The sequence below is a fragment of the Anthonomus grandis genome, chromosome 6, assembly GCF_022605725.1.
Source record: "Anthonomus grandis grandis chromosome 6, icAntGran1.3, whole genome shotgun sequence".
NCBI classification, from domain to species: Eukaryota; Metazoa; Arthropoda; class Insecta; order Coleoptera; family Curculionidae; genus Anthonomus; species Anthonomus grandis.
The window spans coordinates 20014135-20039883 of record NC_065551.1 but is presented as its reverse complement, the minus strand read 5'-3'; the positions used below and the strand labels follow the sequence as shown (position 1 = coordinate 20039883).

General features: G+C 29.0%; 1 protein-coding gene across 1 annotated transcript in view; it reads left to right on the top strand.

Annotated features, from left to right (window-relative positions):
* Nucleotides 1-16133: 16133 nt before the first annotated feature.
* Nucleotides 16134-25749, top strand: part of LOC126737001 (transcription factor SOX-5-like) — a 416570-nt gene continuing 406954 nt past the window's right edge. The window contains exon 1 of the mRNA XM_050441666.1: nt 16134-16351. The gene's annotated coding sequence lies outside the window, so the exon portion shown is untranslated. The remainder of the gene's footprint in view (nt 16352-25749) is intronic.

Below are 25749 nucleotides of genomic sequence, written 5' to 3'. Positions count from 1 at the left end.
AGGAGCCGCGTCGCCGGCCGCTGGAAGTCAGTTCAGTGTCAAGTTTGAAATTGTAAAATAAAAGTCTCTAATAGTTGTGAGTAATCGTATTTTCGTAATGTAGTGTATAAATAAATTAGTTGACAAATTTCGATAATTTTAATTTATACCTAAATAACGGAAAAAACCCTACAATATCTTTAATTGAGATTTGGCCTAAAATTAAGAAAAAAGTTTTAAATCAGTTTCTGCATGAAACTAACATAAGAAAACGATAAAATATTTTTTATATTTTAGAATAATTTACATCACTAGTTTTATGCAATCTCTAATTAGATGGAATTATTCATTTCGGCATTGATTTTAAATAATGGCTTTAAAAAATTTTACAGGTTCACATATCGGGTGATTTTATATAAAATACGATTTAGGCTGATCAAATATCAAAAATTACAATAATATTATTTGTTGTACCTCTAACCAAACTAAATCTTTAACTGGTCTTAACACATTGGATAAAAAAAAACATGATTTTAATACCCCATCTTGTATTAAAATATTCATTAATATACGCTCCTTAAGAGTGCAAAAATGTAAGCTGTAATTACTTTTATCCAGTTTATCCTAAACCAAAAAAAAATCGAGACGTATCTCCAAGAGTAATATATCAAGCTAATCCAGCTCATTTGTGACTTGGCCATAACATCGACAGTGATCGGAGATTCGCCGGTGTGATGTTAAACGGCATCATGACTTGCACTTGTCACTCTGGGAATAATCTTTGATGGCAGCCCCGGTTATCGTCGGCTGTTTTTTCTCGCGCTTTCCTCAATGAATTCCCGCAACCTGGGATGACTCTGCCGAATTTCTAAATCGTTTAAATAAGCATTTGATAATGGGATCACTTTATAAAACAGGGGTTTTTGCTCCTACTGTGTGTGTGTGTGTATTATGCCGTTGTAGCGGTCGACCGAGCGGCGGCTTTGCATTGTCAGTCCCAGCTTATCTGCTTTGTTACACATCATCACCAGCTAGTTAATGGTTACTCATCGTCTTTTTTCCTTACGATGTATTTAGGATGAATTGTTAAATTTGTAAGACTGGTTGTACGTATCTAAATTAAATGTTAATTTATGAAATAAATATTTATGGTCATACTGGACTTAACTTATATGGAAAATTGATTTTATTTCTGTCAGGAATTTTAATCTGGAAAATGTTTTCATTCATAACATGTATTCTACTTATTTAAAAATTAATTACTTTTCAGATATGTAAATGAGTTTTAGTTATACAAATTACCGAAATCATTAAGACCATGTGCGAAGCGGTTGAATTGAAGCTTGGTTGGAAGTTGGTGTTGGCAGCTAAAATTTTCTTTTTCGAAAACTAACTGGAAGAATTAGATCTTTCTTGCAGGAAGTTGAATTAAAGCCTAATGCTCTGTATGTTCCTGAAAACTAATTAAAGGCATTTAACTATTTTGAAGAATTAAGAGCTTTCTTCCAAGTAGATAGTGCTCTGTATATTTTTTCAAAGCTCGCCAAGACAACTACATGTCAAGCTTTTAAATTATTGCTGACACAAGTTTGTTTTTATAAATAGGATACATAAATCTCAAATGTCACTTTTTAGATAAATATGTTATCTCTGTCAGCTTATGAGTGTGAAAATATCTCATTTTATAGATCCGAATTTATTGTTTATTAAAATTACAAGTGAGATAAGTAGATTTTTCAGTTTAAATTGTAAATAAGGGAACAAAAATAAATATTTTACTGGATATTATTCAATAAAATTACTCTTGAAAATGATCCAATTTAACTTTTTTATGCAGCTGATGGCAAAGAAACCAATTTAGGTTAAACACAACGCATCATTGTACTTATTTAGGAGATTTATTTATTTTTCCAGGTATTTTAATGATTTTTAGTTATACGAATTTTATGGAACTATTAAGACCATGTATGAGGTAGTTTTTTTAGAAAGTTAATGGCTGGAAAATGCCTTTCACAAAAACCGGAACTATTGGCTTTGCAAGAAATTGAATTGAAGTCTGATTGTACGTATATTGTTATTATAATGTAAATACGTTAATTATTTTCATAGTTCTTGCTCGTATTGCATTACTTAAGTTGATACGTTAAACTTATTTGGCCTTATACTTAGGTTTAGTTCATAATTTTTTAAGTTTACCTATAGTGTCTGTTAGTACCTATAATTCATCTTATTCGAAGGCCCCATTAGAGCCCCAATTAAGGATATTTATTATCCTTTGTTGTAAGTATCGGTAATTTATATTTTCTATAATTTGTATACCTGCTTGCTTTAACTGTTAGTATTCCGTTGAAATAATTGGTCTCAATTGGCAAAACAATATAGAAAGCATTTAATTTTAAGCATTTCCAATTTGTTCCATGGATCTTTAAAAGTGATCGCGTTTTGTGACATTTAAATTAGGTTTGTTGTCTAGCTTAGAGGCAATTAAACGACAGTTAACGCAAGTCAGGTGAAAGTTTTGTCATTGTCATTATAGGAAGTGTATTCCTGACATAAAAGTGTATTAGTTGTGTTCCTGAATTACATTGCGGTTGGTGTCAAAAGTAAGGGATATCTGGAAGCAGATTTGAGTGGATACCTTTAACAAGAAGTCAGGCCAAGAAATTAATAGAGCTGCTATTAAAGGACTAGACGCGCAGCGAGTAAAACTACAAGAATAAGGTCGCAAAATCAGACAAGAACTAGAGAAACGAGACCGTAAATATAAAAAAGAACAAGACAAACAAGATTGTAAAAAGAGAGAAGAACAAGAGATACGGGATAAGAAACAAAGAGAAAAACAAGAAAAACGAAACAAAAACCATCAAGATTTAATTGAAACTCGTCTCTCATAGTTTAAGAACCAAGTTACAAGAACCAAGAAATCCTTTTTAAAGAATTTTCTACTAATTTGATCATGAATCCGAGTAAGGAATTGCAACGTCTCATTAAAAACAATCATGATGTGTTTTCCTTGCACGATAATGGTATGCGACGACAATGCTTTGATAAAACAGGAGCTCGAAGGATCCAGACAGCTAAACAAGGTGAGGTTTCCTCAATGCTTTAAGAAACGGGGACACAAAGAGTTATAGAATCATCTCAGAGTCCTTGGATATTTCCAGTCATACTAGTAAAGAAAAAGGACGGATTTACCATATTTTGTGCGCATTGTTAGCAACTGAATGGCAAGAAAGATAGTTATCCCCTACCAAGAATTGACGATACCCTGGACGCGCTATCAGGTTCAGCATGGTTTTAAAGGCTGCTTATGAAAAGTGGATACCGGTAGGTTAAAATACACCTAAAATATAAGGAAAAGGACTTTTAATAGGGAACAAGACTTTGGCAGTTTACAGTCATGCCGTTTGAACTCTGTAATACTCCAGTTGCCGTTAAAAAGCTGTGGTACGTAAGATGACTTGGGAATCATACTTACTTTATCTGGATGACGGTATTATACTAGGAAAAACGTTTGAAGATTATCAAATATAGGTTTAGTTTTTTATACGTTAGGCTCTGAGAGGTTCACCCTGAACTACGTTCTATAAAATGTTTATTTTAAAAAGAAGTTTGATACCTCAACCACCTAATATCAAAAAATCGTATCAAGACTGACAAATACCAGAAGGTTACTGTTTTTTTTTTACATATGACAGAAGCTTTGTACGAACTTTTGGTAACCTTGCAAAATCCTATTTAGTTGGTCAACGGATTACAAAGAAGCGTTTAGAGGGCTAAAAAGAGCACAATGCACATCTGAAATTTTAACATATTCGATTTTTGGACAAACTTTTTTTTTTTAATGTTGAAATTGAAGTGGTCTTTTCACAAAAATATGACAATGGGGAGCAAGTAATAGATTCTTTTAGAAAAATGCTAGCAATGCCACAAAGAAAATATTGCATGACCAGACAAGAGCTACTGGCAGCAGTAAAAGCTTTTTATAAACATTGCCACGAATATTTGTGTGATGATAACGATTTATCTTAGGAGTGACCATGCTTCTCTGAAATGGTTGTTTCAGTTCAAAAACCCTGAAAGACAAATTGCAAGATGGTTTTAATGACTACAAGAATGTCACTTTAGAATAGAACATAGGTAAAGCGAATATCATCAAAATAGCGATACTTATCCAGACGACCATGTATTGGAACATGTCAACATTTTCTTGAAAAGAAATTTAATCAACAGCCAGATATTTGCTTGTCTTCGTATTGGCACTAACATTCCTTAAGGCTGAGGTATAGCTAGTATAATACAGGATCAGTGTGATGACCTATTATTTTGCCTTATTTATGAGCTAAAGTCTCGGGAGATTGCAAAGCCAGAATGGAAAGATTTTTCCAAATTTCTAGAACTAAATGTTTACTGGGTTTCATGAAATTAATGGAATATACAAGTTGTATTATTAAAAAAAAAATCCGTGAAAGCTGAAATAGGTGGAAAAGAAAAGTCATATCTGATAGTCCTTCTTTAAAAATGGATTCCAGAAGTTCCTAAAACTGTCCATAGTGGTCTTAGTGAAGCAGATTTTGAAGAAGAGCTTGGTAAAAGTGAGAAAAAGATTTTACTGGCTGAACAATCAATAAAGGGCCCAAGAACCCGCACCAGAGGGATGAATGATGCAGTATCTTGTTAGTGCGCCCTTTGAACGAATTTCTATAGATGTAGCAGGACGTTTTCCTATTAGCAGCTCTTAATGTCCATATAAATAAATAAATAAATAAATAATGGCTTTATTTGTACTTTTCAATATTGTACATAGGCGAAGTCTAGCCAAAGGCTAATCTACTTAACCTATTTAAAAAAAGTAAGCAAAATTATTTTAGATAGCACAACAGAAAGAAAAAAATTAACATTTGTAATAGTAACACTAATATTAATATAAAAATAAACAGATATACACCCATTGGTCCATAAAAATAAAAAAATTATAAAATAAGAAATACCTACTGACAATTTAGCTATTCTGTTTTGTTAATAAATGTAGCTTTAGTTTTTTCTTGAAACCCGCTACTGACATTTCTTTTATAGGATTCGGAACAAGGTCATTGTAAATTGCCACAGCATTATACAGAAAACTACGACGAAAGAAGTCTGTTCGATATCTAGGAATTGACAACTTATTTATAAATCTCAGATTTGCATCATGTAAATTTTTCCGAAAAGTATGTTTCTTCCGGAGGTAGGGAAGAGTAGACGACGCTAGCAGTCTATGCACAACAACCGCCAATTGCAAAGAGAATAGATTTTCCACGCGCAGCCAACTAAGTTCACATAGCCTTGCAGAGACTCTATCATACTTTCTCAGTCCATAAATAAATCTGCAGCATTGATTTTGCAGCTTTTGCAATCGGTACGCAGTGATTTTGTCTAAACATGGATAATAAACAATATTGCAGTAATTCATAATAGGTAATACTAAAAACTCACACAGTTTTTTCCTCACCTTAAAATTAATTATATTTCTGTTTGCATACAATGGCTTTAAAGAATAGTATGACTTTTTAATAACATTAGAAACGTGTAACTTAAAGCGCAATTCATCATCCAGAAGCAATCCAAGATTTTTTGCACATTTAACCATACTTAGCTGATTACCTCCCACAAAAAGCTTTAAACCGTCCAATGCTATTCTTTTTTTGTTCTTAGAATTAAAGCACATAACACAACACTTTGAAGGATTGAGTTTTAAATTATTTTGAGAGGAAAAGAAGGAAATTCTAGAAAGATCGTCGTTTATTTTATTATATGTACTTATTCCTATCGATTATTTTAGTGAGTGGCCTGAGGTTTATCCCAGTCCAAACCAAGGAACCAAGAAACAAATTCAGCAGACCAAGAAAGGAACTTTGAGTCACAAATAATCTAACAAGTATGACAGTTGCTGGGAATCAATAAGACCCGCACACACACACTCTCTATACCCTAAGTATAAGGGAATATCTGAATTTTTAATTTTATCGCACTTTTTAATCGTATTTGAGAATCGTGATAAAGTTTAAGCATACCAACTGAGATACCTGTACACAACCATTCTTAATGGCATATTGCTTTTCTATCCACGAGTCTACTGGATTCTACTGGTTTTAATCCTAGAGACAGAGTCTGGTTATATAATTCACGGACAAAAGGGATGCATTATTTAGGGTTCTAGTTGCGCTGAGTTCATAATTTTCCCCTAGAATGGCTAGTTTTTAGTAGGTTATCTTATTTGAGAGCCCTATTTGGATAACGTTACAATATCTTTTGAAAGCTAATTAAATTCATTTAACTATCTCGAAAAAGTAAATGCTTGCTTCCAGGTAGGTGATGCTCTATATACTTTATGAAAACTGGCTTCCTAAGTTTTGCGTAAAATGATGCAGGTCATAATTCATGATTAACGCTTTATTTCTATGATAAAACTAACAATAAATTGTTTAATTTGATTTTTGTTGCCTTCTCAATAATTTTTTTTTACAAGGTATTTAGTATTTCTGAGCCAATAAGAAAGCAAAAATATAATTTTATTGAAAAAAGAGAACTGCATCTGGAAATTCAGTACTGAGATAAATATAAATTTTTTAACTGGATGCTTTGATGTCAAATATGATATAAAATATTACTCCTTTGAATATAAATCAAAAATATTAATATTTTTTGTTTTATCAGTCCTTAACATTCTGTGCAAATTTAAGAAGAGCGCCATTTCAAGCTTTGAAATTATCGCTGAGATAAATTTCTTTTTATAAATAAAATCAATAAACCATAAAAATCGCTTCTCAGATAAAGATGTAAAAAGCAGATGAATGCAAAAATATATATTTTACTATAAATTTTTATAATTCCGAATTTATTGTTTATTAAAATCACTACCGAGATAAATATATTGTTTATTTTAAATTAAAAAGGGAACAAAAACATACATGATACTGGATATAGTCAATAAATCTATTTTTGAGGATGATTCTTTTTAACTTTTGTCGTGCAATTTATAGCAAGGAAACCAATATTAGTAAAACACAAGTCATTATTATTCATTTTACTTATGTAGGAGATTAGTTTATTTTTTTTAAATATTTTTATTAATGTTCAGTTATATGAATTTTATGGAATTATTAAGACCATGCAGTTTTTTTGGAAAGTGAGAAGCTGAAATATGCGTTACACGACTTTCATAAGCTGGAAGTATTTTTTTTGCGGGAAATTAAACTGGAACCTGGTTTTATGTATATTGTTATGCAAATTTAAATACGTTAATTATTTTCATAATTTGTTCTCTTAATGTGGAGTTGAACTTGATAAGTTAATCTTATTTAGGGTTCTACTTAGGTTTCCTTTACTATTTTACCTATAGTGTCTGTTAGTACCTATGAATCCAAAATTATATATTTTACTATAAGTTCTTGCAGTTCGGGATTTATTGTTTATTAAAAGCACTACTGAGACAAGTATGTTGTTTAATTTAAATTAATAAGGGAGCAAAAATACAAATTTTACTGAATATCAATCAAATAATAAAATCACTTTTCACTCATCACAATTGTCATGCGATTAATTTCCAAGTTTAGCGTAAAATAAGGCAGATCATAATTTAGGGTCTAGGGTTTACTTCTATGATAAAACTAATGTTAAATTGCTAAATTTAATTTTTCTTGCCTTTATAGAATTTCTTTACTAGGTCCATAAGAAAGCAAAAACCTCCTTTTCAAAACATCTGGAACATCACTGCTAAGATAAATATAAGTAACAGGGCATTTTAGTGTAAAGTGTTCTCTTTTGAGCATCAACTTTTATTTTATTGTTAATTTTTTGAGTTTTCTCAATAATATTTTATCTATCCTTATGTTTTATAAATATAATGATGATATATTTGTCAGCAGATGAGGCAAAAATATCTTTTTTGCTAGTTTTATTGATCTTTAATTGCCAAATTTATTGCTTATTAAAATCACCAGTAATACAAATAAGTTGTTAATTTTAAATGAACAAAATCTACCATATGAAATAACAACTTCACTGGACATTTATCGCAGTTAATTTTTTTAATTTTGACTGTCAATTTCTAATTTTTTGTGGATTTAAGACAAAGTAAGGTAAACATACTTATATAAAGTAAATAAATTTGAGTTGATTAGTAATTTTTTATGGAAAAGGTATGAGCTTATGTTAAAACTTCCTAATCATGTCATTATAAGTAAGTACTTAGTAGTGTATTTTTTTTATTAATATATTTAATATTGTATCGACTGCACTGTATTGTATAGGCCAGAGTTACTACACTGGTTGCTTCCTTCGATATTGATCTGTCCATTTTGATTAGTTTTAATTTTATGCAAAAAGCAATTTGATAAGAAAGATACTTTCGTCAATGGTCTCTTTCTACAAGTCTCTTCTCTACAAAATAAAATAACAATCTTGTTTCGCTCATTATCGAAACACTTAGTTTCGTTGATAACGCAATTTTTTAAATGTTAAGCCGGATGATAATATGTTGTTAATATTGGCATTTTATTTTGTGAGTAGAAGACTTCCTTCTAAGAGAGCATCTTCCTTATCAATCAATCACTCAATTTTCAAAATGGACTTTATTGATAAAATTAAAAAAAAAAGCAATTTATTGCCAAGCTACGTTAGGACAAATATCTATGTACCTAGAAAGCAAAAAGTCGTCTACTTTAATAATATATAAGCGTACCAGATAATTAAACTGCCCGAACACAAAAACCGAGGCATTTTAATCCTGTTATAATTAAAAAGCAGCAATCCTTTCGCGCAAATCGTCATCCATACATAAGAGTAATAGTTTCAGTAATTATGTATCCGCCCGCATGTTGCCCCGTGTATGTTTGTATGTGTGGTCGTTCTAGCGGTATTTATTTTTTGATTATTTTGATGGACGAGCCTCGGCCACAAATGTCGCCACGGCTCGATTACACGGCCAATTAATTAAATCCTAATTTTAATTTAATCCCTTTCAAAGGGTTGGAGGGGGGGTGGCTGATGATTGTACCGAGCGGACGCTTGATGAGGGTGTGAGTTTTTTTTTTCCCGGTATAACGTAAACAGCATCGTTTAGGCCAAATATGGAATTTGTAATCAAAATCGTTTAAACCAAACCAGTTTTAGCGATATTGATAGCTCTTACATATTATCCTTAGCTTATTCTATATTTCTCCGTAACCGTTAACTTCGTATTTTATTACATATATTTTTTCTTGGAAAAATATCGGTGATTCTTTTTAAACCAAAACGAAGCCGAATGCTTTTTTAATTTGAATACTGAAAGTGTTCATATTTTTAAACCACTAAAGAATATGAGATTAACTTAAAACAATTAATTTATAATTTAGATAAACATGTCTTTTAAAATTATGCCAACTGACTATGAACGAATAAATTAAACAGTTTATTTTAATTAAAGTAATAATTTATTAAAGGGGATTAGAGTTAAGCAGCTTAGGAGCCATAAACACTTTTTATTTAATAAAGTTTTAAAAAAGGGAAATAATAGGAAAACCTACTTAAAAAGTAAGGATAAATTAATGATTTATTTAAAGAAAAACTCTCGTTAAAGTACACGTATTTAATTGCATAAAATTAATTTTAAAATTTCCATGAAACCAAACTAGTTTAAAAAATTATATGAGTATTTAAATTGTTATTTATTATTTTTGAACTATGTAATAATATTTTAATAATTATTTTATAAAAACCTGTTTTTTTAGATCTAGAAAAAAAAATAGTGTTAAACTAATTATGTTCAATTACATAAAACTTAAAGAGGAATAAAACATTTCAGCTGTTTGACTCTGTCTTTTCTATTATAGGCAGGATTTTTTTTACCTATTCTAGGCAGTTGAAAAACAAAATATTGTAACTATCTAAAAAAAATGTTTTATCTATTTCAAATACCTGAAGAAACAGTTCAACTGTCAGAAAAAAAATTCTTATTACCTCCAGGCAGAAATAAAAATAGTTTAACCGTTAATTATTTTTTTTATTCGAGTTACTTAAAAAAATAAAATAGTTCAATATTTAAGCAGTTAAGGTATAAAAAAGTTTAAGTGCGTAGAAAATACATAAGTCTCATATTTTTGCTTCATCTTACTAAAGAATATATGAATTTTTCTATTCCAAGCATCTGAGAACTAAAACAATTTAACTATCTAAGATATTTTTTAATCCAGACGGTTGATAAATAAAATTGTTAAACTGCCTACTCGCAAACATAAATTTTTAGAGTTTGCTTTCTGGCAAGAAACCATAAATTTGCCTATGCCAGATAGTTAAGGATTGAAATAATTGAACTGTATAATTTTTTTCATTCCAGAGAGTTGAAGAGTAAAATAATTTAACTTTCTGAAAGAAAAATCCTGTATAAATTGCAGACAGTTGATAAATAAAATTGTTAAACTGCCTACTCGCAAACATAAATTTTTAGAGTTTGCTTTCTGGCAAGAAACCATAAATTTGCCTATGCCAGATAGTTAAGGATTGAAATAATTGAACTGTATAATTTTTTTCATTCCAGACAGTTGAAGAGTAAAATAATTTAACTTTCTGAAAGAAAAATCCTGTATAAATTGCAGACAGTTGATTATTTTAGGCAGTAGAGGTATAATACAGTTTAACTGTTTTTAAGAAAACGCAAATCCTTTAATTTGTGCCTTTATTAAAAAAAATACAAGAATATGTCTTTTCTAGGCAACTGAGGACTAAAATCTTTTCAATGTCTACATTTTTTTAAATACCAAGCAGTCAAGGAATAACACTATTTAATTGTCTACAAGAAAACATACATCTTTGGATTTTGCCTTCTGGAAAAAAAAAACATAAATTTGTTTATTTCAGGTAGTTCAGAACTCTAGTAATTTAACTGTATTAAATTTAATAAGTAATATTTTTTACTTTAACTGTATTAAACTATATAATACAGTTAAAGTACAAAAATAAAATAATTTAACTTTATGAAAGAAAAATCCTTTATTTATTTCAAGCAGTTGAGGTCTAAAACAGTTTAACTGCTGAAAACGTAGATCTTTTGATTTTGCTTTATCTTTTTGAGAAAAAAAACAATAATATAGGCAGTTGAGGATTCAAACAATTTAACTATCTAAGATTTTTTCTCTATTTCAGGTGGTTAAGGAATTAAACTGTATAGTTTTTTTATTCTAAACAGTTGAAGAATAAACAAATTTAACTTTCTGAAAGAACAATTCTTTATCTATTGCAGGCAGGTGAAAAAAATAGCTCAACTGTTTTAATTTTTTTTTAGTCTATTTCAAGCAGTTGAGGTATAAAACAATTTAAATGCTTACAAAAAAAAATTAACCTTTTGATTTTGCCTCAGCTTTCTGCGTAGAAAATAATTTTGTCTATTCCAGGTAGTTGGGAACTTAACAATTTAATTAAACAATTTAACTATTTAAAATTTCTTTTTATTCTAAGCAGTTGAGAAATAAAACTGTTTAACTCTTTTTAATAAGACCTATCATTGGATTTTATTAGTTGAGGACTAAAATAATTCAACTGCCTGGCTTTTTTTTTATTACAGGCATTAAAAAAAAATAACTAAACTTTCTACAAAAAAATATCCTTTATCTATTCCAGGCCACTGAAAAAAACAGTTAAACTGTCTGAAATTTTTTTTTCTGTATTCTAGGCAGTTAAAAAACAAAAACAGGTTTGGTAGTTTTTTTTTATTCCAAATAGGTAAGTAGTAAAACAGTCTCACTATTTAATTTTTTTTTACTATTTCAAAAAGTTGATGCATGAAACAGTTCTACTGTTTATAAAAAGAACCCAAATCTTTTGATTTTGCTTCATTTTCCTAAAAAAACTATGAATTTGTCTATTTTAGGCAGTTGAGGGGTAAAACTGTTTAAATGCATACAAAAAAACATAGATTTTTTTATTACACGTAAATAGAGTAGGACTTAAATAAGTCAAGTGAATAATTTTTTCATTCCAGACAGTTCTTTAACAGAAAAAGATATTTAAAAATTAAAGAGAAATCCCTTATCTAGAAAAAAAAACAGTTTAACTGGTAGGATTTTTTATAAATCTATTTTAAGTAGTTGAGGTATTAAACAGTTTAACTGCTTACAAAAAGAACCCAAATCTTTTGATTTTGCTTCATTTTCCTAAAAAAACTATGAATTTGTCTATTTTGGGCAGTTGAGGGGTAAAACTGTTTAAATGCATACAAAAAAACATAGATTTTTCTAATACAGGTAAATAGAGTAGGACTTAAATAAGTCAAGTGAATAATTTTTTCATTCCAGACAGTTTTTTAACAGAAAAAGATATTTAAAAATTAAAGAAAAATCCCTTATCTGGAAAAAAACAGTTCAACTGTTTCGATTTTTTTTAAATCTATTTCAAACAGTTGAGGTATTAAACAGTTTGACTGCTTAGAAGAAAAAATAATACTTTTAATTTTGTTTCATTTTTTCAAAGAAAAAACCCAATTGTATCTATTCCAGGCAGCTGAGGACTAAAATATTTCAACTATTTGTTTTTGTTTCTATTCCAAGTAGTTGAGGACTAAAATTATTTAAGACTGTATGTTTTTTTTATTTCAGGCAGTTAAACAATAAAATTTGGTAGTTTTTCTATTCTAGGTAGTCTAGAAATAAAACAGTTCAACATTTGGATTTTTTAAATATATTTTAAGCAGTTGAGATATTAAACAGCTTAACTGTTTACAAGAAAACATAAAAATTTCGATTTTGCTTTGCCTTTCTGAAAAAAAACGTGAATTTGTTTTTTTCAGGTAGCTGGCGTCTAAAATCATTTAACTATCTAGATTTTTTTTTATTCCAAGCAATTAAAGAATAAAATAATTAACTGCTGTAAATAGTGGAACTCTCTGGAGAAAAATCTTTGGTCTGTTACTGGCAGCTGAGAATTAAAACAGTGCAACTATCTGAAAAATGTTTTTCCATTCAATTGTGGAATAAAATAAACTGTTAACATGAGAACATAAATATTTGGATTTTGCTTAATCTTTCTAAAACAAAAGCTTAATAAATATTCATTTAGGCAGATGAGGAATAGAATAGTTAAAGAGGCTGAGATATTTTTCTATTCTAGCATGTTATGGAATAAAACAGTTTAACTGCTTACAGGAAAACATAAATCTTTGGATTTTGCTTTCTCGAAAAAAGAACATAAGTTTGTCAATTTCAAACAGTAGAGGACTTAAATAGAAAATACTCTCTAAAAAAAATCTTTTAATCTATTCGAGACAGTTCAGGAATAAAAAGGGTTTACTGAATATTTAAACTACTCCTTGTTTATAAAAACTCTATAAGAAAAGAATTTCAATAACTATTAATTTTTCCCATTTTTTGATTTTTTATTAGTTCATAATTAGTTGTAAAAGGATTGCCAGTGACGCCAGACAAATGCAAGTAAAAACATCTAAATGTGTTATGTAAAGTAAAGACATCTATATATATCATGAAGATGTCAATATAAGTGTTTTAAAGCGTCGGAGTAAACACAAAAATAGGCTCTTTATTTTAGTTTTAGTTGGCGTATGTCTAAGTATCTCTCACCTAAAAAATAAATTTTAAATAATTGATTCGACTAAGATTATGCCAATTTATGCATAACTTAAATGCAAATAAATAATATTTTTTTAAATACCAAGCAGTCGAGGAATAAAACTGTTTAACTATCTATGTTTGCCTTCTTTGTTTGCCTTCTGCGAAAAAACATAAATCTGTCTATTCCAGGTAGTTCAGAACTATAGTAATTTAACTATATATTTTTTTTTACTCCAGACAGTTGAAGAATAAAATAATTTACCTTTGTGAAAGAAAAATCCTTTATTTATTTTAAGCAGTTGAGGATTCAAACAATTCAACTTTTTAAGATTTTTTTTCTATTCTAGGTGGTTGACATTAAACATGAACTTTAAATTTTTTTTAAATATATTACAAGCAGTTAAAATAATAAACAGTTTAACTGCTTAAAAGAAAATATAAATCTTTTGATTTTGCTTTGCCTTTCTGAAAAGAAAAACTTGAATTTGTCTTTCTCAGGTAGCTGGGGAACTAAAATAATACAACTGTCTAGAATTTTTTTTATTGCAAGTAGTTGAAGAATAAAATAAATAACTGCTGTAAATAGTGGAACTGCATGGAAAAAAATCTTTTGCATATTCCTGGCAGCTGAGAATTAAAACAGTTACACTATCTGAAAAATGTTTTTCCAGACAATTGTGGAATAAAACAAACTGTGAACATGAAAACATTCATATTTGGATGTTGCTTTATCTTTCTAAAAGAAAAGCATGAATTTGGCTATTCCAGGCAGATGAGGAATAGAACAGTTTAAGGGGCTGAGATTTTTTTCTATTCTAGTAAGTTATGAAATAAAATAGTTTAACTGCTTACAAGAAAACATAAATCTTAGGATTTTGCTTCCTGGAAAAAAAAACATAAGTTTGTCGATTCCAGGCAGTAAAAGACAAAATACTCTCTAAAAAAAATCTTTTAATCTATTCGAGACAGTTTATTTATTTATTTATTTATTTTCTTAAGGATACAAACAGGTATCCTATAACTCAGGAATAAAACAGTTTACTAATTATTTAAAATACTCCTTGTTTATAAAAACTCTATAAGAAAAGAATTTAAATAAGTTTTCATTTTCCCCATTCTTTGATTTTTGATTAGTACATAATTAGTTGTAAAAGGATTGCCAGTGACGCCAGACAAATCCAAGTAAGACATCTATATATATCATGAAAATGTTAATATAAAAAGTGTTTTATAGGGTCAGAGTAAACACAAAAATAGGCTCTTTATTTTAGTTTTAGTTGGCCTATGTCTAAGTATTTCTCACCTAAAAAATTAATTTGAAATAATTGAATTGACTAAAATTAGGCCAACTAATGCATAACTTAAATGGAAATAAATATGCACAGACAAATATATCTTATTTATTCCTTTAAATAAAACTGTTCAAAGGACGTTCAGGAAAAGAACATTTCTGTTCAAATAAATAAAATGTAAAATATATTAATTTTTAAATATTTTTAAGGCATTTTAACAATTGTCAACACAAAGAAAAGCAAAAAGATGTGTTGGGTTAATTTAAAAAAAAAATAAATAAAAACAGCAGATTTGAAAAAAAAATAGAGGGAGAAGGGGTCATAAATTTAGAAGAATTAGTAAATGAAAATTATTATTTTAAACTTGCAATTTTAGTAACTTTAATTTTACGGAAATAAAACTCGAATTTCTCTTATAAAAAGTTTAAAATGTTAGTAAATAAATAGAGCAAAATTCTCATTTTTGCATAATATAGTTAAAAATCTTACTAATACATTTTTTTTTCGGAAGATTATATCATTATAATTTTTCGAATTTTTCACCTATTTATCTACGAATGCAAGAAAAAATTACTTACAGACAACAACTACTGCTTTCAATCCAGTTAAACATTTCAAAAATAATAAAAATTATTAATGTATATCTTGGATAATCATATCTATTTAAATTATGCATACATACAAATTTTTGCTACTATTTTTGCATATTTTATACCAATAGAAATTAAAATGTTGAAACATTTTATAAATATATGAATAAATTAATTTAAATTTGCAACATTAAAAAATAAATAAACCATGACTATTAAAGCTAAAAACGTAAAATATAATTTAGGAAATTCCAAACAAAATCCATTTTCCTTGTCTAACCCTTCCGTTACCCTAATAAATCATTTGAAATTTATTCTCACCGACTTGCGGTAATGCTGTTAATTTCTTTCTTACCTCTTATCTCGGGAACAAAATAACATTTTTGATTTATTCGCTTTGCCACCGAGGACTAGCAGAGGTATTTACATAAATGGACACTTGCGTTTATCTTTTCAGTCAGCTAAGGTGCAAAGGGTAATGAAATAACAAACGTACATGGGAATTGAACTTTAAGCTCTGTATTTTTTATAGAAATAGTTAAGGGCGCATCCCTTTCTCATTACACTCCAAAGAATAAGAAGCTAAAGCCGCTTGACCACTTAAATGCCCCCACCGGTCCATTTGCAACATCACGTGTATATATGTTCAGTGCACAGATCGAGTTCTTCGGCTTAACACGCGAGAGCAAATACAACTCTTAGATTATGAATGGAATAACGAATCTTACGTATAACTTTTATTATGTGATGCTATAATTTCCCCAGTGATATTTATGACAATTTTCCTGACTATTGAATTTTTAATGCTTGTTGCATAGTAACTTTTGATGCATGATGAGTGAGAATTAAAAAGAAAATGTGGAAACGTTTATATAATGCCTGAAGCTCACTTTCGATAGGACCTGATAAGGTACGTTGGAAATGGTCATAAATATCACAAGTATTCACTAGTGGTTCAAATATAATTTGAAACATTTGAGGGTCGAATAAAGTATCTTAGGTTTAGTGCAGCAAATTTTTTATTTGTGGGGCCCAACGTGCGCTTCATATAAATAGATTATTATAATATTATCAGATGGGCAGGAATATATTAGATGTAAAAGATTGCAAAAAACTCTATTTTAACTCAATTATTGTCATAAAGGCTTAACGAAATTGGCCTGCTATTGATAGGGCCTGATACAGTACATGAAAAATTGGCATAAATAACACAAGTGTTCACTAAATTTGAAATATTTTTGAGCCTACTTAATTTTCTTAGGTATTGCAACTAATGTTTACATTCGTGGTACTCTACGTGGTACTTCTACATAAGGGTTCAAAAAAAATTAAAACAAAGTATCATTATTATCAGATGGGCAACCATATATTTAATGTAAAAACATCCTTAAGACACTGTATTTTAAGTCATATAATCTTATAAACCCAAACGGATTTTTTGCAATGTCACGTTAATGAATTTATTATAATGGCCTGATCTTTCATATTTTAATAACCGGTAAACTATTGCATGAAATTTAATTAAGTTTTATTGTTGCATTGTCATTTTACATCTATTTCAGGAAATATGCGAACGTTTAATAAAGTGATTTTTTTAATATGAAATATAAAAAATAATATAGAGATAGAAGGAGATAAAAAAAAATACAAGTTTTGTACAACAAATCATCGTATTTAATTAGATTAATAAATTGGTATTAATTTTTATTTACCAAAATGTTGAATTAACGATAATTTAAAGGATTAAGTAGTATTGTAAAAAAAATTTAAATATTGGGTTGGTTTGGAATAAAAATATTTAAAATTTTTTAAATAATTTATTTAAATCTCAATTATTTGTATTTTATTTGAAGTTTATATGTAATGTATACAAATAATCATACTTAATTATAATTTAATAAGAATCGTTATTTAATTTCTCAATTAAACATTTTTCACTCTTCCTAAGCATCACAATTTATTTCTAAATAAATTCATGGATCATCTAGAAACTGGGTTCTTCTCTTATAACTAAAGTACACGTACATAAATCAGAACAAAAATTATAAAATATTTGTTAAACTATTACAAAATATGTTTTTCTTAATTTGTTACTTTCAAGATTAATTCTTTTTTAGGGAAAGAGAGCAATTACAATATCTTAAATACCTTAGTAGCTCTAGAAGACATTTAATTAACATGAATAGAGGCTGATATTTTAAAATCAATTATCAGCTTCAGATGAGGAATCTCATATGTTATATTAAGAGGTGTGTCATCATTTATGTATAGAAAGTAATCTTTTTGCCTTGTATATTATGACATGTTTTATAGTTTATATTCAAAGTAATTTTATTCTACATACACCACAAATACTTCTGAATGCATATGCAGAATCCTTTTTACACTACAAGGCCCTAGTACATCTCAATCTAATAATCAAATTTAATAAAAATAAACCAAATAGCACAGAACCACATTGAGACCTCTGGGGTACTCCATATTAAACTTTTTTAGAAATAAAACCATCCATTTTTACTCATTGACCAGTAACTAGCGAGAATATAATGATGAAAAAAAAAACGATCCATGTGATTTTTCAGTAATAGTTTCAGATTATCGTAAAAAAGTATTCATAAAAGTCAAAGTATTGACCTTACCATAAAGTTTTACATGATTTACCCTATTAAAGGTCTTTAAGGAAGCCTTATATATACCGAGTTTATCTGAAAGTGTTTTCTGTATTAATCCCTGGATAATTTGAAATTTGTGATTTTTTTCACAATTACAATTTAAAAATATTATTTTTATACTTTTGCTTATATCTTATATCGAGATACAAATATCTTAATGTAAGGGACAGAACAATCTCAGATTTTATATCGAGAGGTGTATTGTCAATGTATTCATAGTAAATAGGGCTTTTTACCTTGTAAATTTTATTTGACATTTTTGACACTTTTCACAGTTTTCATTTAAACTTTTGAAGGCAAATATAAAATTATTTTCACACAACAAAGCCCTACTATATCTCAATCTAATAATCAAATCTACCAAAAATTAACCAAACAGCACAGAACTATACGGAGACCTCTGGGGTACCATTTTTCTCAACCCACTTATGCGTAAAAACTAATTTGACGTTTATTTGACATTTAATTAATAATTTGTTAAAAAATGGTTTCACGTTTTTCTCTACTGTAAAGTCGTTTAAGTGCATAAAGTAATTTGGTATTTTTGATTTATTGTATGTTTTCTTCAATAGTAGAAAAAATATTTTATGTGTTTACCTGTGTAAAAATCACTTTTTTACTCATGGGAATACGCCTACGGCTCATGCGACAATTGGAAATGGGAAGATGAAAACAAAATGGGGAAATTTCCGATTCATAAAAAAAAGGATTATTTTACACACTTGTTACATAAATAACTATTTTAGCACCTAATTTATTTATCACCCAAGTGGTAGAAAAATAATATATTTTGTATATACGCAAATATAAAAAAATTATTTCTTCTTCGAAGAAATTTGGGAGGACCAAGTTTTTTGACGCTGTATGTACTTATGAGACTAGTAATATTTGTTCTTTCTTAGAAGTTACTTAAAAGTGTTTACAGGCTGAAAAAACTGCTTTCAAACATCGCCATATTATGTCTGGATTACTTACTACACCCGAAAATTGGATTCCGCTAAAATATTTTAAACGATTTCATGCGAAATATATAAGTTTATACTTAAAATCTAAATGAGGGGATATCTCCATTGCATTTGTAAATAATCCAAATGTAAAAATGCCATAAAACGAAAATAGCAAAAACTCCAGATAAAAGCTATTTTAAACTTAAAAATCAATTACCTCAAACAATATACAAAAAAAAACACAAGAAGTAAAACAAATTAATAACAAACGAAACGATTTTCCACTGCACACGCCTTAAAGAAATTTCACACGGCTCGAGATGCTAACCGCGATAACGGTCTTTGTTTTTATTTTAATCCATTGTTAAACCGTACACGGGTCCCTTGTAATAATCCATCATTGGTACACCAGATTTTTAAAGATTATTTTGTTACGGCCATCATTTATTGAGGCATTGTGAGTGTGTTCCTCGATAATTGCACAGCTTGATTGATTTTCTCGTAAAATTTTATCGATTACCTTTGAATTTTGGACACGTAAAGATACGTACATATAAACGAAACCTTAAGATCGTTAATGGATTAAGTATTATAATCAAAAAGAACTTCATTATTATTAAAATTTCTTAAGTAATAAGCTTCGTAGAGGTAAAATAATATGGAAGGAAAAATGCAGCAAAAGCCTTATCAGCGTAAAAGAAAAGCTTAATTTACGTGAAATAAACTGTTTCGTGCATCTGCAAATAAAGTGCGCATAGTTATGTTGATACCGTTCCTCTACTAGAAGATGGCATACAAAGAAAAAGAAAGCAAAAAGTTCCTATTAAACTGGGAAGAACATCCTAATGCAACTACAACTCTTTAAATAAAGCACTTCGAATTAATTTTTATTTAATATTTTGATAATAATTACGTCACTTTAAATAAAACTATTTGACCCCTTCCTGCTTAAAATTACACACTTTATAAAACTCATAGACTTCAAAGATATTAACATATTATAGAATTTATAGCAGTAATCTGAACAAATATTTAACGATCCATAAAAATCACCGTCTGATAAGTTATAATAATTAAATAATTGACCAATAATTTACAGTTTACAAAAATCGTTCGTTAAACCGGTTAAAATGCTCCTAGTTAGGTAAACTCATCAATTTTCTTATCATATATAATATTGACTGCGACCTAACCGTACATTAAGTCGGTGGTACTAATCTGCCATAAGAAAATTGAAAACCAGTTGCCAAGCAATGCAGTAAAACTAAACAAAAACACACATCCGCTCGCATTCTACATCAATCGATCTAGCGTGGAAAAAACAATGGAAAATCTGCGGTGAATAGCGGTCAGACGTACCATTGCATATAAGGCAGAAGACACCGATGGGCAGTTATCGCTGAGTAAACTACTTCGTTTAAAATTTAGTATTTTCGTTATGCTATGAAGGGGGAAATTCCTCCAAAAATATCTTCGAAATAACTAAATTATTATTAGGGTTTTACTATAGCATACTCATATTTGGCCATAGGCTGAGAAGATGTTCTTCTGAAAGAGTCCGATCTAAATCATACATTATGCATTTAGTATAACGTGCGTCTTTTCAAGAAGAATTGCATTCAGTTCAAACCGGAACAGTGAGATTATTGGATTGCGGTGTAATAGAATCGACGGTGCGTGATGAGAATCCTCCAAGTTAAGGCCTATCGTCCTTTTATGTCTTGCAGCTAGTTTGCCGGTTTTTGCCAATTCGGCCGTTTTTATTTTGTAATATTTGCCAAACGACTTTAGATGAAGGATATTGGATTTATTGTATAATAAAATGTTCTCTCTGTGTGACATTTTTTATTAATTTATAATAACTTACAATTTTAGCAAATCAAAATTAGTTGACCAAAAAAATAAATTATTCATGTCCCCTAAAAAATACAAAGATTAAAACATGTTTTAACCAAGGTAAAAACTGAAAATTCAATTAAATTATAATACAATAGTTTAAAATTATTATTATTATTTTAAGTGAACCGCATCCACTAGAATTATGCATTTTATAAGTGTAAAGTAATCATTAAGTTCAAATCTTAAAAATCAGTTTAATGCACAACTACATAATAATATTAAAATTAAATATGATTTTATCTCCAAATTAATTGCACAGCGGATGTTTTATTTGAGGCATTATGGTTGATGATTTAACTGTAAGCATCTTAATAGAAAAGAGAGGTATATTGCGATATTCCTAGACTTATCAAAGATATTTAACACAGTTTTAAATTCAATATTGTTGAAGATACTTGAGAAATATGGAAAATAGGTGTTAAATTAGTAAAAACTATCTCTCTGAAAGAATACAAAACACCAAAATAAAAAGCATCATAAATAAATTTGTCTTTATCAGAATAGGAGTACCGTGGGTACCTAATTACTGTTCTAGATCAGTAATTAGTATGTAGTAATAAATTACTTTAAGGTTCAGGATAAAACTATTTGTCATATCTCACTGATACTGTCTTGATAACTTGTGGATCAATATGGAAAGTGGCAAAATACAAATTTTAGCAAAAACTAAATAAAGTAACAAATACTCTTTTTACCTAGAAACTTTCACTAAAACAGTAAGCGAACTGAACAAGTTAGTAACACTAGAATATTACATGGCTATTAACAAAGGTTCTAAAAAAATTTTGACACTATTTATTTCTCTTTGGTTTACGACCGATTTAGAATCTTTGTGCTTATATGTATCATGGTTTATCACCAAAATCGACAAGTCATTTACCTTACGAATTTGCGATAAAAATAAATAAAATCAGAACCCCATATTTATGACACAAGAAAGATCGCGCAGAAAAAAACTATTTTAGGGGTTTTTTAAATCTCCATCCTGATTTATTAATACGATCGCTGGAGGCAGGAGGTTTGGATAGAATATCAAGGTTTAACCCAACAAGCGTTGAATATTTCAAGGACAAGTTAGAATCTGTTTGGAAAAGGCACCAGTTTTTAGGAATCAATATCTATAATTTGGATAAAACGACCAGCATAAAATGCTAACAAATGGTCCTACAGAATATGGTGCTGTTTTGTTTTAGTAGAGAAGGCTAGTGAGAATTTTCTGCAAGTACTAGAAATTTTCGTAAAACATAGTGTTCTGTTAAACACAAAGTACTTTTTATCATAGATGAACATGAATCTCGTGGCCTCCTCACATATCTAATCGCTTACAAATTTTTGATAAAATGGTATTTGGAAGTTTTAAGCGATTTTTAAATCAGGGAACCGACAAGTGGATGCTAACGCATCCGAATACTTACTATTTACGATCTTCCAGAAATATGTTATAAAGCATTCTATATAGGCGCCACTCCAAGTAATATCAAAAAAATCTGTCATCATTTAATGCTGATCCTTCCTTTAAAATAGACGACCAAAGTTGTTTCAGCTAGTAAAATTTTGCCATATCCGAAAGCACCCAAAAAGAAAGCTACTCGGGATAGAGGTCGTCTATGGAAAAGAAACTATTATTGGTAGAGATACACCTGAACTTCACGAGATCGTACAAAAGGAAGGGAAGGTAAAAAAGATTAAAATTGTTAAAAAGGAGGTAAAACAATTTTAAAAAAAGGTAATAAACACGTCTTTGTCAAGTGGCGAAGAATTGAACTATCAAGATTCTCCCTCTGAGTTTAAAGTAGAGATGGAAGAGCCCATAAACATAAAAATTCTGGAGATTTTTAATTTTCATTTTGATTTTACAACTATTGAACTAGAACTTCTTGCGTTACGAAAGCGTTACGAACAATGTGATCGGGCGACGCGAGCGGTAGCTGAGAAGGAGTTATAAGTTAGTGTAGATAGAACGAGAAAAAGAATTACGGATCGCATATTACTGTAGGAGCAAGAGAGAGCCGTGGGTGCGCACATTTTTCTTTCTCTTTTTCTCTCAAAGTTAGTAAGTTAAATATATATATATATTTTAGTTAGTAGTTCACTTGCGAGTTTGCTAGTGTTACGCGAACGGTGATTTCTTCATTATTTCATAATATTATTTCGTTCTTGAACAATTTTATAAATTAATTTTTGTTGTTCAATATATTAATAATTAATTTTTAAAGTAAATAAAATTATATTTTATTTTAAAGTTTATATTTTGTGAATTTTCGCTAGTTATAAGGAATTATGTATGGCAAGAAGTGATACAGACTCTGAATAAGAAAGTGGTATCCAGGACCATCAACTAAGAAGAAATTACGCACGGAAATTGTTTATAAATATACATACAAATGGAGCTAAAGAAGTTTTACTTAAGTCGTGTGATCTCAAACGCACTACTTTTTCATTTTTTATTTATAATTTTTAAAAATGTTGAACTAGTTTCTATGTTAAATACTCGGAAATTATGTTATTTTTTCATATTTTTCCATTGTAACCTTTTAAGTTATGCACCACACCCTTATTTTGTGATCTCAACGTTGTTATATTTTTTATCCATACACTCCCTTGGTATGGGTTTGGACACTGTGCGTATAAGTACTAAATAGGACCTAGTAGTTTTTTAAGAATTAATTTATTCCAGTATTGCATATTTTTGGACACTAATAGTGTGGCAATTTATTGATGGATTAATACACTTGATAAGTACAATGAAATTTGTTAAAACTATATTTAGCTAAAAAATGTCTAGAGCTTTCCCGCTTTCTTCTACCTAATTATTTTATTTTTAAGCCACCGTAGCCATTTAGATTATGCATATGCAAAAAATGTTTTAATTAACCTATATTAAAAAAACGATTTTTAAATTTATATTTATTCATTCTTATTATTTTAACAAAAAACAAATAATTTCAAAATGTTAAAATTTTAATCTTGATAGCGATTTTAAAGTTTACTGACTCGAACATTTTTGTTTTTAATTATTGGCTTTAAGATGTTAATCATTTTTGTAATTTGGTAGTAGTGACCGTGATTTTTTTCTACTAGAATCAGTAGAATATTTCTTTCTTTTGTGAAATAATATTGTATAGTGTTTTGGATGAAATTAAGTTAAATAGTAAGGATTATTAGGACAGATGTCCACATCATAAATGTCTTAATTTTATATTAATAGTGGTCACATTGTAAATTTTTTCTTTTTTAAATTTGATACATACATCTTTTTCTCAAATGACAAGTTCCATGTCCAAAATAATTCAATTAAATATTAATAATGATAATACGAGTAATATATAATTTTTAGCATAATTAGATGCAGACTTTATGGCTATCCCCAAAAATTGTCTATAGTTTTTTTTTTAATGAAATCCAGGTTTATATATAGATCACGATAAAAAAATGCGTTTTACATCCTATTGATTAGCTACAATAACCTCTTAAGGTTTTAAATCAAAGTATTGACCAGATACTAAAAAGATATTATTCTGTTAAAAATCGTAAAATATATATAAAAATTGTAAGTAAATTTTAGTTGCCAAATAGTAAACTATCCATTTTCATATATGTATAAATATTTTGCAAAAATCCAATCAATAAAAACTCTTTTTCATCTTAGTATGCATATAGATTATGCATGTAAAATATTTAAGGCAACTGTAAAATTACAAGTATTTAAGAAAAATTGATCCAAACCAACTAATACATTTTTTTTCATCTTAATTCAATTTCTTCGTGGCCTTTCAGTAACCCAGCACAGATATAATGGTTACTATGGCTAATAAAAGTACCCAACCTGCCCGATATCTAAGCGTAACGGGTGTTCTGAATCATCATCAGCAGAAATTAGCATTACACAAGGAATAATACACGCCCAGCCTTATGCAGGAAACAACGAACAAACATGCCTTCCGTGATCTTCACGTATAGTCTTTGCCGTTTTGTACTTTCAGCTCGTGAGAGAACATAATGAAAAGAAATCAAAACTCGATGACCCTCCTAAGCAGACTGACTGACCGTAAGAATATACCAGGTGGACCTAAAAAGACACACTTGGTTTTATCCTAAAGTATTTTTATAATATTTAATAGTATTAATAAGATAAGTTGAACTTACATGGCGAACTTAAGCAATTTAATGGATTTAATAGCTCTTTCCAAAATAAGAAAATCAAATTGGAAGAATTGATTTTAAAGTAACCCCGGTATATCTAGGCATGGGAGAGTGAGCATATAACAAAACGAATCAAAATCTTACGAACAGTGTAAACTGTCGAGGTGACTGGCGGACGTACATGTGCGTTTGCTAAGTTAACAGAGAGAAAAGCCCCACGGGGGGCCCAGCAGGTGCCAGGTCAGGCCACGTCACTGGGTACTACAACGTTCAGCTCTCGTATCACCAAATAAAAATCTTTGTTTCTTTAATTATTACAAAAAATGTTTTGTTTGACGTTCATATACCGTTGAATTATATCGTTGGTTTTTCTTGTTTTGAGCACCATGATCAAGACAAAGCAATAAGAGACCCATAAACCAAAACAAAAGTTTGGTTAAAGCGTCTTTTGTTTTCTGTTCTAAAAAAAAATTGTTACTGTGATTTTAAAGTGTATAAAGCTTTTTAACACATACAGGACATTTTCGAAGTTGAGTCATTTCTTCTAACAGCTTGTAGAATATGTCAAAAGAAGTTAATATACAAACGATAACCTATATAAAAATTGCATAATAAATAAGTTACTTTACGTTATTGAAAGTTATTTT